The sequence below is a fragment of the Ptychodera flava genome, chromosome 9, assembly GCF_041260155.1.
Source record: "Ptychodera flava strain L36383 chromosome 9, AS_Pfla_20210202, whole genome shotgun sequence".
NCBI classification, from domain to species: Eukaryota; Metazoa; Hemichordata; class Enteropneusta; family Ptychoderidae; genus Ptychodera; species Ptychodera flava.
In genome coordinates, this window is record NC_091936.1 from 35063019 (window position 1) to 35075401 (window position 12383).

Genomic DNA, 12383 nt, shown 5'->3' on the forward strand with positions numbered 1-12383 from the left:
TTACAATTTGCATACACCTTTACTTTCTTATACCTACATGTACGGACGTCTTTGTTTCTGTATTATTATCGTTTAAAAAATCGACGAGTTATAGAAAAAATGTTCATGGCTGACCTGAGTTTTGATTTGAGAAAAGGCTGGCCACAGATGTTTATTTCAGAGATATGACTCACTGAACGAATCAACTTGACGTTCGTTCAACCCAATCATCGTCACACCTTGATTTTGAATCCTGGGCATTTTCTCAATATAGAGGGCGAACTTTCTTAGGAGGAAAGCGATGGTCAAGGATCACACGTGATGTACGGCACACAGCTACTCAGTATCATACGATTTCAATCCTTAATATAAAGTCATTTAAAAAAATAACAAATATAGCTGTATTTGGGAACTGTTAGCCACGAATCATCTTTCTTCCGCTCATGACTATTTTATAAGGCAATCTAGCATAGGAAAGAAGAAGTGATGCTTAAAATTCCGTCCGTACACTCAGAGTTTTATTAATATTGTCAAGCGAAAACATGCACAACCTTTTCAGAAATTCACATATTAAAGTTTGATACCAAAGTCGACGTTTAACTTCACCTTACGCCTTGTGGCAAAAATTCCAATACTTTTTATGGAATTCAATAATGGAAGATTGGGACTTTGACATTTTCTTGTATTGAACTAAATTTTCTCATAGCAAGATTATCATAAATTTACGAAGCGCAATGCTCCTTTTCCCGTTTTTTTAGTACCGCCAATGCTACGATCTCTACATCTTTTATACGATGAGCTCGTTTCTTGTAAGCCCACGTGTCGCCTCGAGTACGTGTATTATACACCTACGAAAATAAATTGGGTAACTGCTCTACCAAAGAGTTACATAGTTATAATCAGTGTCAGCATTTTGTTGACAGTCAGGTTGAAATAGGAATGCCCTTCTACCGTCTGAAACACCGTGAGTTGTCCAGCAAGTGTCGAGCGTCAAATAATCGGGTACATGATATTCGACACAGTCAATGTATGTGTTTCGGTCCGGACGCTGAATCCATCCGACATCGATAACGAGGCTTGCAAAACAGACTAAAAAAAAATCTAAAAACCACGCGGTGCTGGATTATATAGTTTATAAATAGAACAAGAGTACCCAGAAACAACTTGAAAATATCAAGCGGCTGCAGCTATACTCTGCGTGCCTTTTGGGAATAAATACGATTATACGCCTAGCAATTGGCGTGGAAAGGGGGATTTTACATTGTCTCTAACCGGATTCGTAAAATGTTGAATTTAATTCCCTAGTGATGTGAATTGTTTGTATGTTTCATTTGGAAAACGACACAATAAAATCAATAGTGTGGCAGCTGACATGGTTGATGTATCACCCCTCTTGTAATTAAAATATCCAGCATGGAAGAAATTCCGGTATATAGGGAAGATCTTCTACTAAGTCTTTCCATTGACATCACTGGATACTTTTCAGTAGAGAATTGCAATTTCCAGTATCAGGGAATATTCTCCCCTCTCTCCTTCTTTCTTTTCCATTAATTGAAGGTGTCTTGAAAAGGTTGGATTATGTGGAAATTTTGACTGTCATTCCGGCGCTACGGCGAACGATCGATATGCCGTCATGCACGGAGACCATTGTGAAGCTAATGGAAATTGGCGGTGTTTATCGTGCTTACATCTGCCACCGAAACAGCAGCTGACTAGATCTCCTTTCATTCTCTGTGTTATTAAATTTTCCCCTGAACTACTCGAGAGTGGTCGGTTAAAGCGCGGGGTAAAAACTCAACACATTCTGTGAGTGTATTTATGCGCGACGTCGGACGCTACGTGGAAATAGGTCCTGGCAGTCGCTGTAGAAGTATTTTTAAAAGTAACAAATTCAGCGCATTATAGCAAATTTCAGGTCCGCGCGGTTCTTGGCTTTGTTTGTATGTATAATACTATAATAGTTAACGTGGAACGAAAATGGAGGTATATAAAATACATAAATTTTAACCCTTTGAGTGGTGTCATTTTTCCCACCAAAATTTTAATGTAACATTTTCCCAATTTTTATGAATTTTTCTTAATTTTTTAAATTCTTTTTGACCAAATGGACACCATATTTAATTGGTTACAATTTTTTGTCAAACTTTTCGTAAAAATCTGAAAACAATTGAATGGATATATTTTATTGAGGCGACAAAAATTGATTTTGGCGCTCAAAGGGTTAAACTTCATGAAAGATATTGAACGTTTCCTCGCCGGACTTAGTAATGTACGACCTGCGTGAATGTACAACATTAAGTGAAAAGGGTAACACGATAAGGATTAATGCAGTTCCATTCTTTTAAATATACGATAAGACAAATATTAACGGAATTATTTTGAGTCTGTTAGTGTCCCATTCAGACGCACTCGACGCTGTTCGCCGAGATCTCTTTTGTAGCCGTGAATCGATAAAGGCATTGCCTTCATTTTTTTATCACAAAATTGCCGGCAACGTTCGTTAATTTGAGACATTTCGTTGAGAGCTGGTCACTTATTTTTGATCACTTGCTGACAAATCTTTGCGAATTTATGGACTCGTTTCACCCTCGACCTCTCCATTGAAAGTGAAGTGATCTGCACGCGACAGCTGTTACCGCAATTGTTCTGGTTTTGCGCTTATCAAATATTAATCGGTTTGTGTTTTGTCACTTATGGTCGCTTGACAACTCTGTTATCCAGTTGTTAGTTGTCCGCCACCGGAAAGGCGCACAAAATGCAGCCAGTATGCACAGCATTGTCACGCATGATATTTCGTTACTTGTATTCTGCAAGGCGCCAACGCGACATCGTGGCCGGCCGACATTACGGCCATCGGCACAAACACGATTTCTCGTTCGCACTTTCCCCCGGGGGCCGGGGGAACTTTCCTCATCCGAAGAAGAATTACCTTCAGCTGCGCACGCGCCCTCGAGCGTTTCCCATTCGAGGAAGGGTACACGCCGCAGGTACACGCTACACGTACAACAAACATATCCACCCAGAGCAATGACAAGCCGCAGACCGGAAAGCCGCTCTCCTGACGTACAAAAGATACGTCATCATAGCGTAGGCAGGTCTTGCTTTGATCACATTTAGAAATGAACACCTGATTTGGTTCTCAAATTGGAATTTTAAATATTAAAGGGTTTATTCAAAGTAATTTCGCAACTCATGCGCTGAACCCAAATTTCTCGATTTGGTGATTGATTTTCGTCGATAATGCTCTTTTTTCAAGTCTTATCGATCGATCCGGGTTAACTTTAATCGGAGTGTTTTGTGACGGCGTTGTATCTAGTATCAGTCCTCATATACAATTTCGCTTAATCCTGTCGTTTACGTAAAGCGTGTCATTTACTTTGGTTGTCCATATCTGTGTCATTTTCGTGCAGACGGTATGCCAACATCCCGATCGGCAGAAGTGCGTCGACATCAGAATGCCGCTGTCAAAGTAGGGGTTTTCATGCAGAAAGACATTGACAGCCGTAAAAGATGAACAATATCTGAGTTTAGCACCGACTTCATATATCTCGCCCCGAAATAAAAGTATATGTTGTCTCTTGGCAAAGATTCAATGTTATCATTTGCTACGGGATCACCCCTGTATCTAGTGATTTTTCCCAACACATCACAGCCTAGCCAGCAGAGAATGGGTGAAATTTGTCCCCCGTCGGAGAGTGTTAACAGAGAACGACGAGAATGTACCGAAACTGTGGAAATAGGTTTCGTTTCGTATGAAGGTTAATACTTGTAATCATAGACCGTTGGCAAGCAATGTTACCATCGGTCGAAAGTCGAAAGGCATTCATTATCGTCAGTCTTTGCTTGTCACTTACATGGGTATCCTCTGAAAGCTTTGCTCATCCCAATAGAGCGATGTATTTATATGAGTAATGTGGCACACAGAAACCTCAGTTTTATCGCTCTACTTACTGAAATCATCATGACACCAGTCGGGGTTTCAATATTGCAAAGGATTCGTTTGCTGACAGCGAGTATCAAAATGTATGTAAATATTGAAATAGAATACAAGCCTTGTAAAAGGGATCGGATATCATGGCTGAAGTTTCAACGAGCCATTTACTTTCTCCGCTCAGAATGCATGTTGCCATGATTACATATTTTGATCATTGCATTGCTATTTATTGTCTCAGGTAGAATGCACACAGGGGACAGATACTCTCAAACTTTTGCAATATTCTTTTGGCCTACCCACTTTGAGGGCCCATTTTGAAACTTATGGGGTAAATAAATGATCTTCGCGGGAGTCACCCGTCCGGAGGCCGGCTAACTTTTGTCAAAAGGGCACTCCACCCCCATGCACTTGGGTCACCCATGACAATGAGGTTACACAGTGGAAAATAACTGTGTTGTTCAAGTGACATTTAGCCATGTTCCATCTTATTCATGTGCACAATCACAGACCAGGGTCGATGGCACAGTGTGTATTAAATATCAATAATATCTGGCTTGGATTATCTGTCTCGAAATTTGCTGTTGTGCCCGTGACACCTGAGACTAACAGCGGGTTTGAACTGACTGTGAAGATTCTGCTTCATTCTCTTCTTTGAGTAGCATGCAGGTCTGCGTTTTGATTGGATTTATTTAAAATTATATATTTATTTAAAATTATATATATATATATATATATATATATATATATATATATGTATAAAATTAATTTCAATTCATAAAAACAGATTAGCTATTTCCTGTACAGATAAAGGAAAATGGGAATTTGAAGTTGTGCGAAACCGGCTTGTATACTTTAATACTTTAATAGCAGCATAGATCTAAAATGATCTGATGAATACCATAAATTCAAAAAAAATTCAAATGTCACGCAGTTACATTTGCCATGTGACGAGGAACGGTATAAGATTGTAAAATTCTTCCCTTCATTTTCCGAATCTGAGATGAATTTCAACATAAACATTAATTCACATTCGGTCCTCCTAAAACAATTCTATAAATGCGAATGATCAGAAGACAAGGTAACCCCCAAAATCGAAATTTTTTAAACGCTGGCACATTTCCGATCTCTTTTAATATTAAATAGCTGAAAATTCAAGTACAGAATCCTGTAGGTTAATTGCCGTACATCGCGCCGCATTACCTTCCCACTGGGGACGAGATTCCCACTCGTTCGCTTGCTGGCGAGATCACGACCCTATCCAGGTCAAGGGTTAAAGGTCGCACCAATCGCATGCCGGACTATGTATAACCCTCTGGAACAACATGCCTTCATGTACATCTTGTTTATGTCATCGTGATTTCGAAATGTTAGATCTCTATTTTTAAAATGAACAGCGTTAATGAGGGAAGAAACAGTGTGATACATTTCGGAAATAACCGTAAGAAAACTATAAGAAACTTTCAGTGAGGTATTTGCATGTCACTCCCGTAACATCGCTTCAGCATACATATGCACCAAACGGAAGACGAGTTTTTTGAAGTACTTTCCTTCGGGTTGACAACACCCGTAGAACAATGAACGGTTTACTACCGTGCTGAAGAGGCTTTGAAATTAAGCTTACACAATGAAAATATATTGCGAATGATGACGGAGTATAGTTCTACAGCCTGGTTGAGCATCCAAGAGGCTGAGATTTTGCCTTGGCCTTTATCTTTGATAACTTAACCTTAGTTTTAGTCCCTTATTGATGTTGTGTGTTTGATTCCAAATTATCCTTGTCACGTTTCATCGGAGTGGTACATTTCAAGGAATCCGTGCATAGCCATTTCAATACGGGAATGCCCTCCAGGTCTGCAGGTGGTAAAACTCGATGAAATCATCGGCTATCTCGTCCAATGTCTCTCTCCTGCCTGCATCAATACCGCTTTCATCCAAGAACAGAGATGCTGTGGGAAGAGAAATTCTCAATAAAGATTTTTAATTTAATTATGCACCTGTTTTCGAAGCGATGGGTTGGGCCAATCGGTTCGCATTAAAGGGACACAGTGGTCGGTACTGCGCTCAAGGGTCGTATGGGACCCATACGACCAATGGCAACGCTGCATCCAAAGTACGATGGTGATTGATAAAAGTTAAAACATGTCTGTTTTAATCTACATCGTATAATTTAAATGTTGCAACCATAATGATGAGGTGCATCTAGATATCGTGTATGAAATACATTGTAAACGAGAAACTCACACAGGCGCAGTTCCGACTACTGTTTCCCCCTTATATGCTAGGTGACAAATCCCTGTTTTTATGATGAAGGCTCTTTTCCAGGTTTTGTTAAGTGTTTGTCATACATCGGAAAGTAAAAATTTCAAAAATATATTTATTGATTTCACTCCCTCCATAAGTATTCTCGCGAAAAGCTAAATTTACTCTTTCTGTACTTTTATTATATCTTGTTTGTTTTTTTGTTTGTTTGTTTACACCTCTATATCTTCCTCCATATTGGCGGCTGATTGATGATTCCACTCACAGTCCCTCTATCTATAGAGGGACCGTGTTCCACTGAAAATGTCAGACACCAGCAGGCTGAGTGTTAATTTGGTACGCGGCTGGATACCTATGCTACGGGCAATCTGGCACGTAGTGAGTGATCAAAAACCACGATAAACCGTTGGAATAGTCTGATCTCCTATCTTCCATATTCGGCACCTTTCCTAGATTGTCTTGTTATGGAATCACGCACATCACTTACATATAAGTCTATAGACAGGATATCCTGTTGAGCGATTCCAGTGCAGAAAGCTCTATTATCTGTACTTTTTATGCACTATTTAATCATTCTTGTTCTTCCTATAAAGTACAGTCCATCGGTGTACTCTTGAAATCAGGGCGAAGTGCTTGGAGGCTAGCCTTACAACACAGCCTGTATGTGTGCGATGTCCGATGGCATTGTTGACAGGTGAATTTGTCAGCAGTGACGTAGCATATTGAACACAATGTGTTGTGTTTTCAGGGGTTACGTATCAACATACTTTAGGCAGAAGAATAACGAAATGTTCACATTTACAGAGCAAAATAATGGCCGTTTTTATCAAATTTACAAGCATTGACTGTTTGAGCAAAGCAGGGTCGAGGCTAGGAGTAGCCTGAGGGACTCAAGAAGCGCAGAGAGCTGGCGCAGTTCTTACTCTTTCACTGTCGTCGAAACGTGCGGCCACGTTATTGCTGTAGACTATAAAATGACAAAGCTTATTATTTGCACTGGATAGCAGAAGCGAGACTGCCACTGTCCGTGACACGTCATGTGTTTTGTTGTAACGGATTCAAGACCTGTTTTAGCCGACATTTTGAAGATACACACTTCTACTCTCTCTTTTCAACCATGTTGCTGAAGTTTAACACGCACTGAATATTGAATCACTCCTTCGCATGACGAATCGCGCATTGCCAAGCCCAATTATCAGATCCTTTCATGTTTAACACGTTTTGCCTTGCGTTTTGGGGCGTATAAAAATGACCAGAATACATACATGTTTTGTGATACCCTTAAAGTTGGGTTAAATCGGCAAAGTAACTGGCAAAGTTGTTTTACCTAGAAATTGTTACGGTACCTGCAACGATATCATGTCACGAAGAGCGATGGTTATAGCGAATTCTTGGTGCCGATGATTGTGCCATGACTCTCTGTCCTCCTCGATCAGGATACCCAGAAACAACATTCCGGGCAACGTGTACTGTCATTTTTTTCAAAAATAATGAGGAAGAAGTTGACAGTCGCCTTCCGGATGTTTTCATAACAATCTGCTCCAAAATAATCGATAATCAATGTAATATTAGTACTTTAGAAATGTTCAGATGATGGTGTCCGTCCCCTACGCCATTGTTATTGATATAATTCAAGGGAAGGGATGACGTCACAGTCTTTCCGACGTCACATATTCCTTCTCCGATGATTTATGATCTCTGTATGTTTAGTTCATCAAATGAATGCTATGTTTTGATCTTGGGGTTTCGTTGCGACACCGCCATGGTTGATTAATATGGATAGAACGTGTAGAGAATTTGACTCTTCCACTCGCGGGCATTGCCCTTTCACGTTCTATTTATTCTCAGCGCCGATAATTATTGTGAAATCTTCGGTAGCTATCGCCGTCCCATGTAACATCTGCCGGCAGTATCTGGTGTCGCGTCGGACGGCACAACGTCCATCAGTCTATCTTGAGTGTTCGATCCGATGTCACGCCTTAACAGTACAGAGAATATCACGATCCCTTGTCTACGAGAAAGAATTTTGCGACATGATCACGTGTGGCGTGTGCTATGTCCTCTCAGGCATTTACCACGGTGTCTTCCGTCTTCCCGAGAAATCTTGTAATGCATTCACATTTTGTCCCTTGATTCCGAGTATTATGCCATTATCTGACTATCAACAAAAATGACCTTGCCAAGTCAAGGGACGTTTCATAACAGTAACCGCCTTTCACCAATGTGATTGACGAAACTCGTAGTTCGTGCTCTACATGTCACTTTTGAATTTATATGAAGTTCGTAATTTTTTTTAAATTTGCGACCAAGAAAAAAGTTTTCGGGTAACAATGACTTGCTTACTTTCTTTCTTGTCCACGCAGAGTTTTGCAAAGTTTTCACAGTCATTATAATAAGTACATTGTCTGTCTTTCGCAATTGATTTCTCCTGCAAGTTGCAAAAGCTTATCAGCACAGTTAAATTTAAAAAAATGCTTTTAGAAATACTAATTCTCTTAAACCAAGGGTGTTTTCTTGGGCAAGAGACCCTCCCTCAAAACCAGGGAGACGGTGACCTTACGCTGACCAAACCAACATGGCCAAGCCGTGCGGACCGGATGATTGAAATCATCTCACCTTGTTTAATTCACATTCATTTCAGGACATCATAAATGTGAGAAGGACGCAGCTGACGTAAATTGCTGCATGTGAATGTTTTTACTAAATCCACGACGAGCTTTATAACTATATATAACTATACATGTATATTATCTATCTCTAAATATGTACACACATACCTGCTATATATATATATATATATATATATATATATATATATATATATATATATATATATATATATATATTATATATATCGAAGTATACAGATGTCCTCGTGGGAAATTACAGCGCTCGATGCGGAAGGCATAGCGTTATAAATAATAACACAAACTACTTCAAGTACAAAGTAATAATATCTATTACTTAAGTTTCATGCTTCTTGCCATCTTCTGTCTGATTATTCTAAATATATATATATATATATATATATATATATATATATATATATATATATATATGTATATACATATATAAACATACTGTATTACATACATACATACACACACACACACACACACACACACACACACACACACACACACACACACACACACGATGCTTGAGTTCAGAAAGGTTATCAGGTATTCTCACGTTTACATAAACAGAGAAAGTGTCAACCTACTTCAGAGTTCAGCGTTATAAAATACGACAGTCGCCTGATAGGTTTTACGCGGCATAAATGTCACAAGGCTCACGAAGCGATCGTCAAACACAAAATTAATGGTGATCAGATTTAGATCGTAATATCGCGCTAAGGATCCCATATCGTGTTGTCTCAACTTTCCCCTGGTCGGACGGTACTTTCTCAAAGCCTGATGCACTGTTGCTCGCCTTTGCAGGGTGCGATAACAGTTTTTAAGCTGCATCTTTGATAGATTTGCCGCGCGTCCTTCGCTGACCAGAGGAATGATGGTGCAGACTACTATAGCAGACAGGGCACGATCCAGGTCCTGGCCCAGGTTGTTGGGTAAAGTACGACCATACTGAATACGGGGATCCAACATGTTAAACACAAGGTGTCTATACCATTTAAGTATTCACATCAGATCATAGGAATTCCAATTAGCCAGCTTTTTCAATGCCCTGGATGTATGCCACCAAGGAACGAATCGTTGATAGACATCGAGTATTCAATTATGTTAGGGAAACATTGGTGAGGTTTCCATGGTCAAAATAATATGAGCCGGCTACATTGGGACTAAACATGAAGAGTGAAGATTAAAACAGATCTTAAAACTAAAAAAGTCATACTATGACGTCATCCTGAAGGTGCCTATTGTTACACAGTCATGTAATTACAGATATGGTGAAAGATAGGACTGACGAACCGCGAAAGTAATTGCTCGATCGTTCCTACTTTATTTATGCGAAGGAAAAAATGAAAATTTGAAAATAATGGTGTTCTCTTCTGTTAATTTACGATAGAAGTTGCCCAATATCGCTTCATCCAATTATCGTACTTGAAATCTGCCCAGGTGTAAACCAAACAAACTAATCGCCTGTACAGCACAGTAACACGAGACACGAACTATCAATTCAATCGAGATGGTTTTTTCGGCATCGAGTTTTCCAATTTCTTATTATATTTCCATTAATTCTTTGACTCTTCTACTCACACGTTTAACCTTTCTGATCGAAAGTTCGGCCAATTCAAGTCATGCAGAATTCACAAACAAGCATGTTAAGTCAATCCATAAAGTAAGGATACAACTTTACTGCACGCAGAGTAAAACTGCGAATGCGCAGTTTATACTCTGTTGAAGCGACGATGTGCCTACTGTAGATAAAAATCGTCTCTTTGAAGTTACAAGAAACACAAATGAAAATTCTGCCTGATGTTACACAGTGCTAGAATTTCGTGTCAGGACGAATTTACAGACCTATAAATCTCAAGCAGAACAGCAATAAATGAAACTTGGAAGCACAATGACAGTCGAGTACCCGGATGAGCAGACGATGAGATGGCTACAACCTTCCCTGAGATCGCGTATCTCAAAATATGCGCTTCTCATGGTTCATCGATCGACGTGTGTACAACCTAACCTTCTTCCGCCAATAACTTATCCAAGGCTATTCATTTAGTACAAGGTTTGGTTGAAACTACATGGGGAAATAGGGATAGAAATGCAAAAGAAGAGGTTCCTGCTATTGTCATGCTTTGCACTTTCCAAAATCAGTTTCTTGTACACCTTTTTACTTCGCTTGATCGTTGAGAGCGAACAAAGCGCCCCGGACGTAGACTCCATCGATTGGTTGAGCTGACACATAGCCCCGGAGGACTTGATGGTGCCGACGTTTTAATTAGCGTATGAGTCATACCGTGAGAATCCTCGACGTACACGCGGGATGCACAACAACGCAGAGAGCACATCGGTCGAAGTAAAGTGGGAAGTTCTTTAGGGCAGTGAAACAGCGCCTAGGAGAACTCTAGCATACTGGCAAAGGGAAAACTGATCTAAACCCCCCAGCATCATCATTTGGTACAACCAAAAATTATTTTCTATAGCAGAGCTTGACCTCTGCATTTCAAAATAGGGATAATAGGTAAAAAGACTGAGTGTAGCAAAGGCGAATCCGTGATGGATTAAGATGGGAATAGGGTTTTGGAAAACAAGCTAAAAACAAGGAAAATTTCCGATAACAGTTTCGTCTTTTCATGACGTCATCAACTGGGCCAATGATGGACACTGGCTTTCTGATAATTGTTTTATGAACTGACTTGTTTAACACTTTCGCGGATAGTTTCAGGCAAGTCAAAATATCAGGAGCTTTATGTAAATTGTATTTCAAGACACCCTGGTATTTTCAAGCAGAGATGGCACTCTGCATGATGAACTAAATAACATTGACAATGGTCGTTATTGATAGCATTCCATGGAGTGTAGGCTCATCCGACCATGTTCGTGTCGAATCTAGACGTGAAAGTGCTGTAATGACAGCGCTGCAACCCCAGAAATCGTCAAAACACTACGGAAAAATTCTTTATCTTGCAAATATTTCAAAAACGATGTCATTATATTACTGGAATTACCGTGCAAATAATTGATTGAAAACCTCAGGGAAACAAAACTGACCGGACCGCGTGATTCTTATGTCTGTAGATATTTTCCGTCGAGTTATTAGAATTACGCGACTCAATTTTATTTGAGATAGTCAGCAAATTTCATGATTGCTCTCTGAGTATTTGCTTGATGTCCTCTGTTTAATTTTTAAACCAGAATTAGTGTCAACGATCGCGGTATGAATCGCCGATTTACTCTGTTTCCTCATACGGGCGCTCAACTCGGCCACACAAATCGCCTTTACCCCAACAGCGATGAAAAATACACATTGCACCTGCACTCCTTCATGAAAAGATTAAAACCATGACTTCTGTTCTATTTTCATCTAACAAATTAAGGGATAAATTACTATCTTCTGTGTTGTAGGCAAACTTATTTTTAGTTTTCGAAGGATCTAGGAAGGCACGACTCTCGTCACCTCTGTTATCTTTGAAGAGCAGCTGACTTCCACCTCGTTCATCTGCAATGGCAGCAGTGTTTTACCAATTTCATCACGTGACAAAAAAGGAAAAGGAAAATAACAAAAAACAAAACAAACCATAAACCTC

The 12383-nt window shown here is 39.7% G+C and overlaps 1 protein-coding gene across 6 annotated transcripts in view; it reads left to right on the forward strand.

Moving 5' to 3' along the window:
- LOC139140825 (uncharacterized) overlaps window positions 1–12383 on the forward strand; it is a 92214-nt gene that overhangs the window by 26830 nt on the left and 53001 nt on the right. The window lies entirely within an intron of this gene.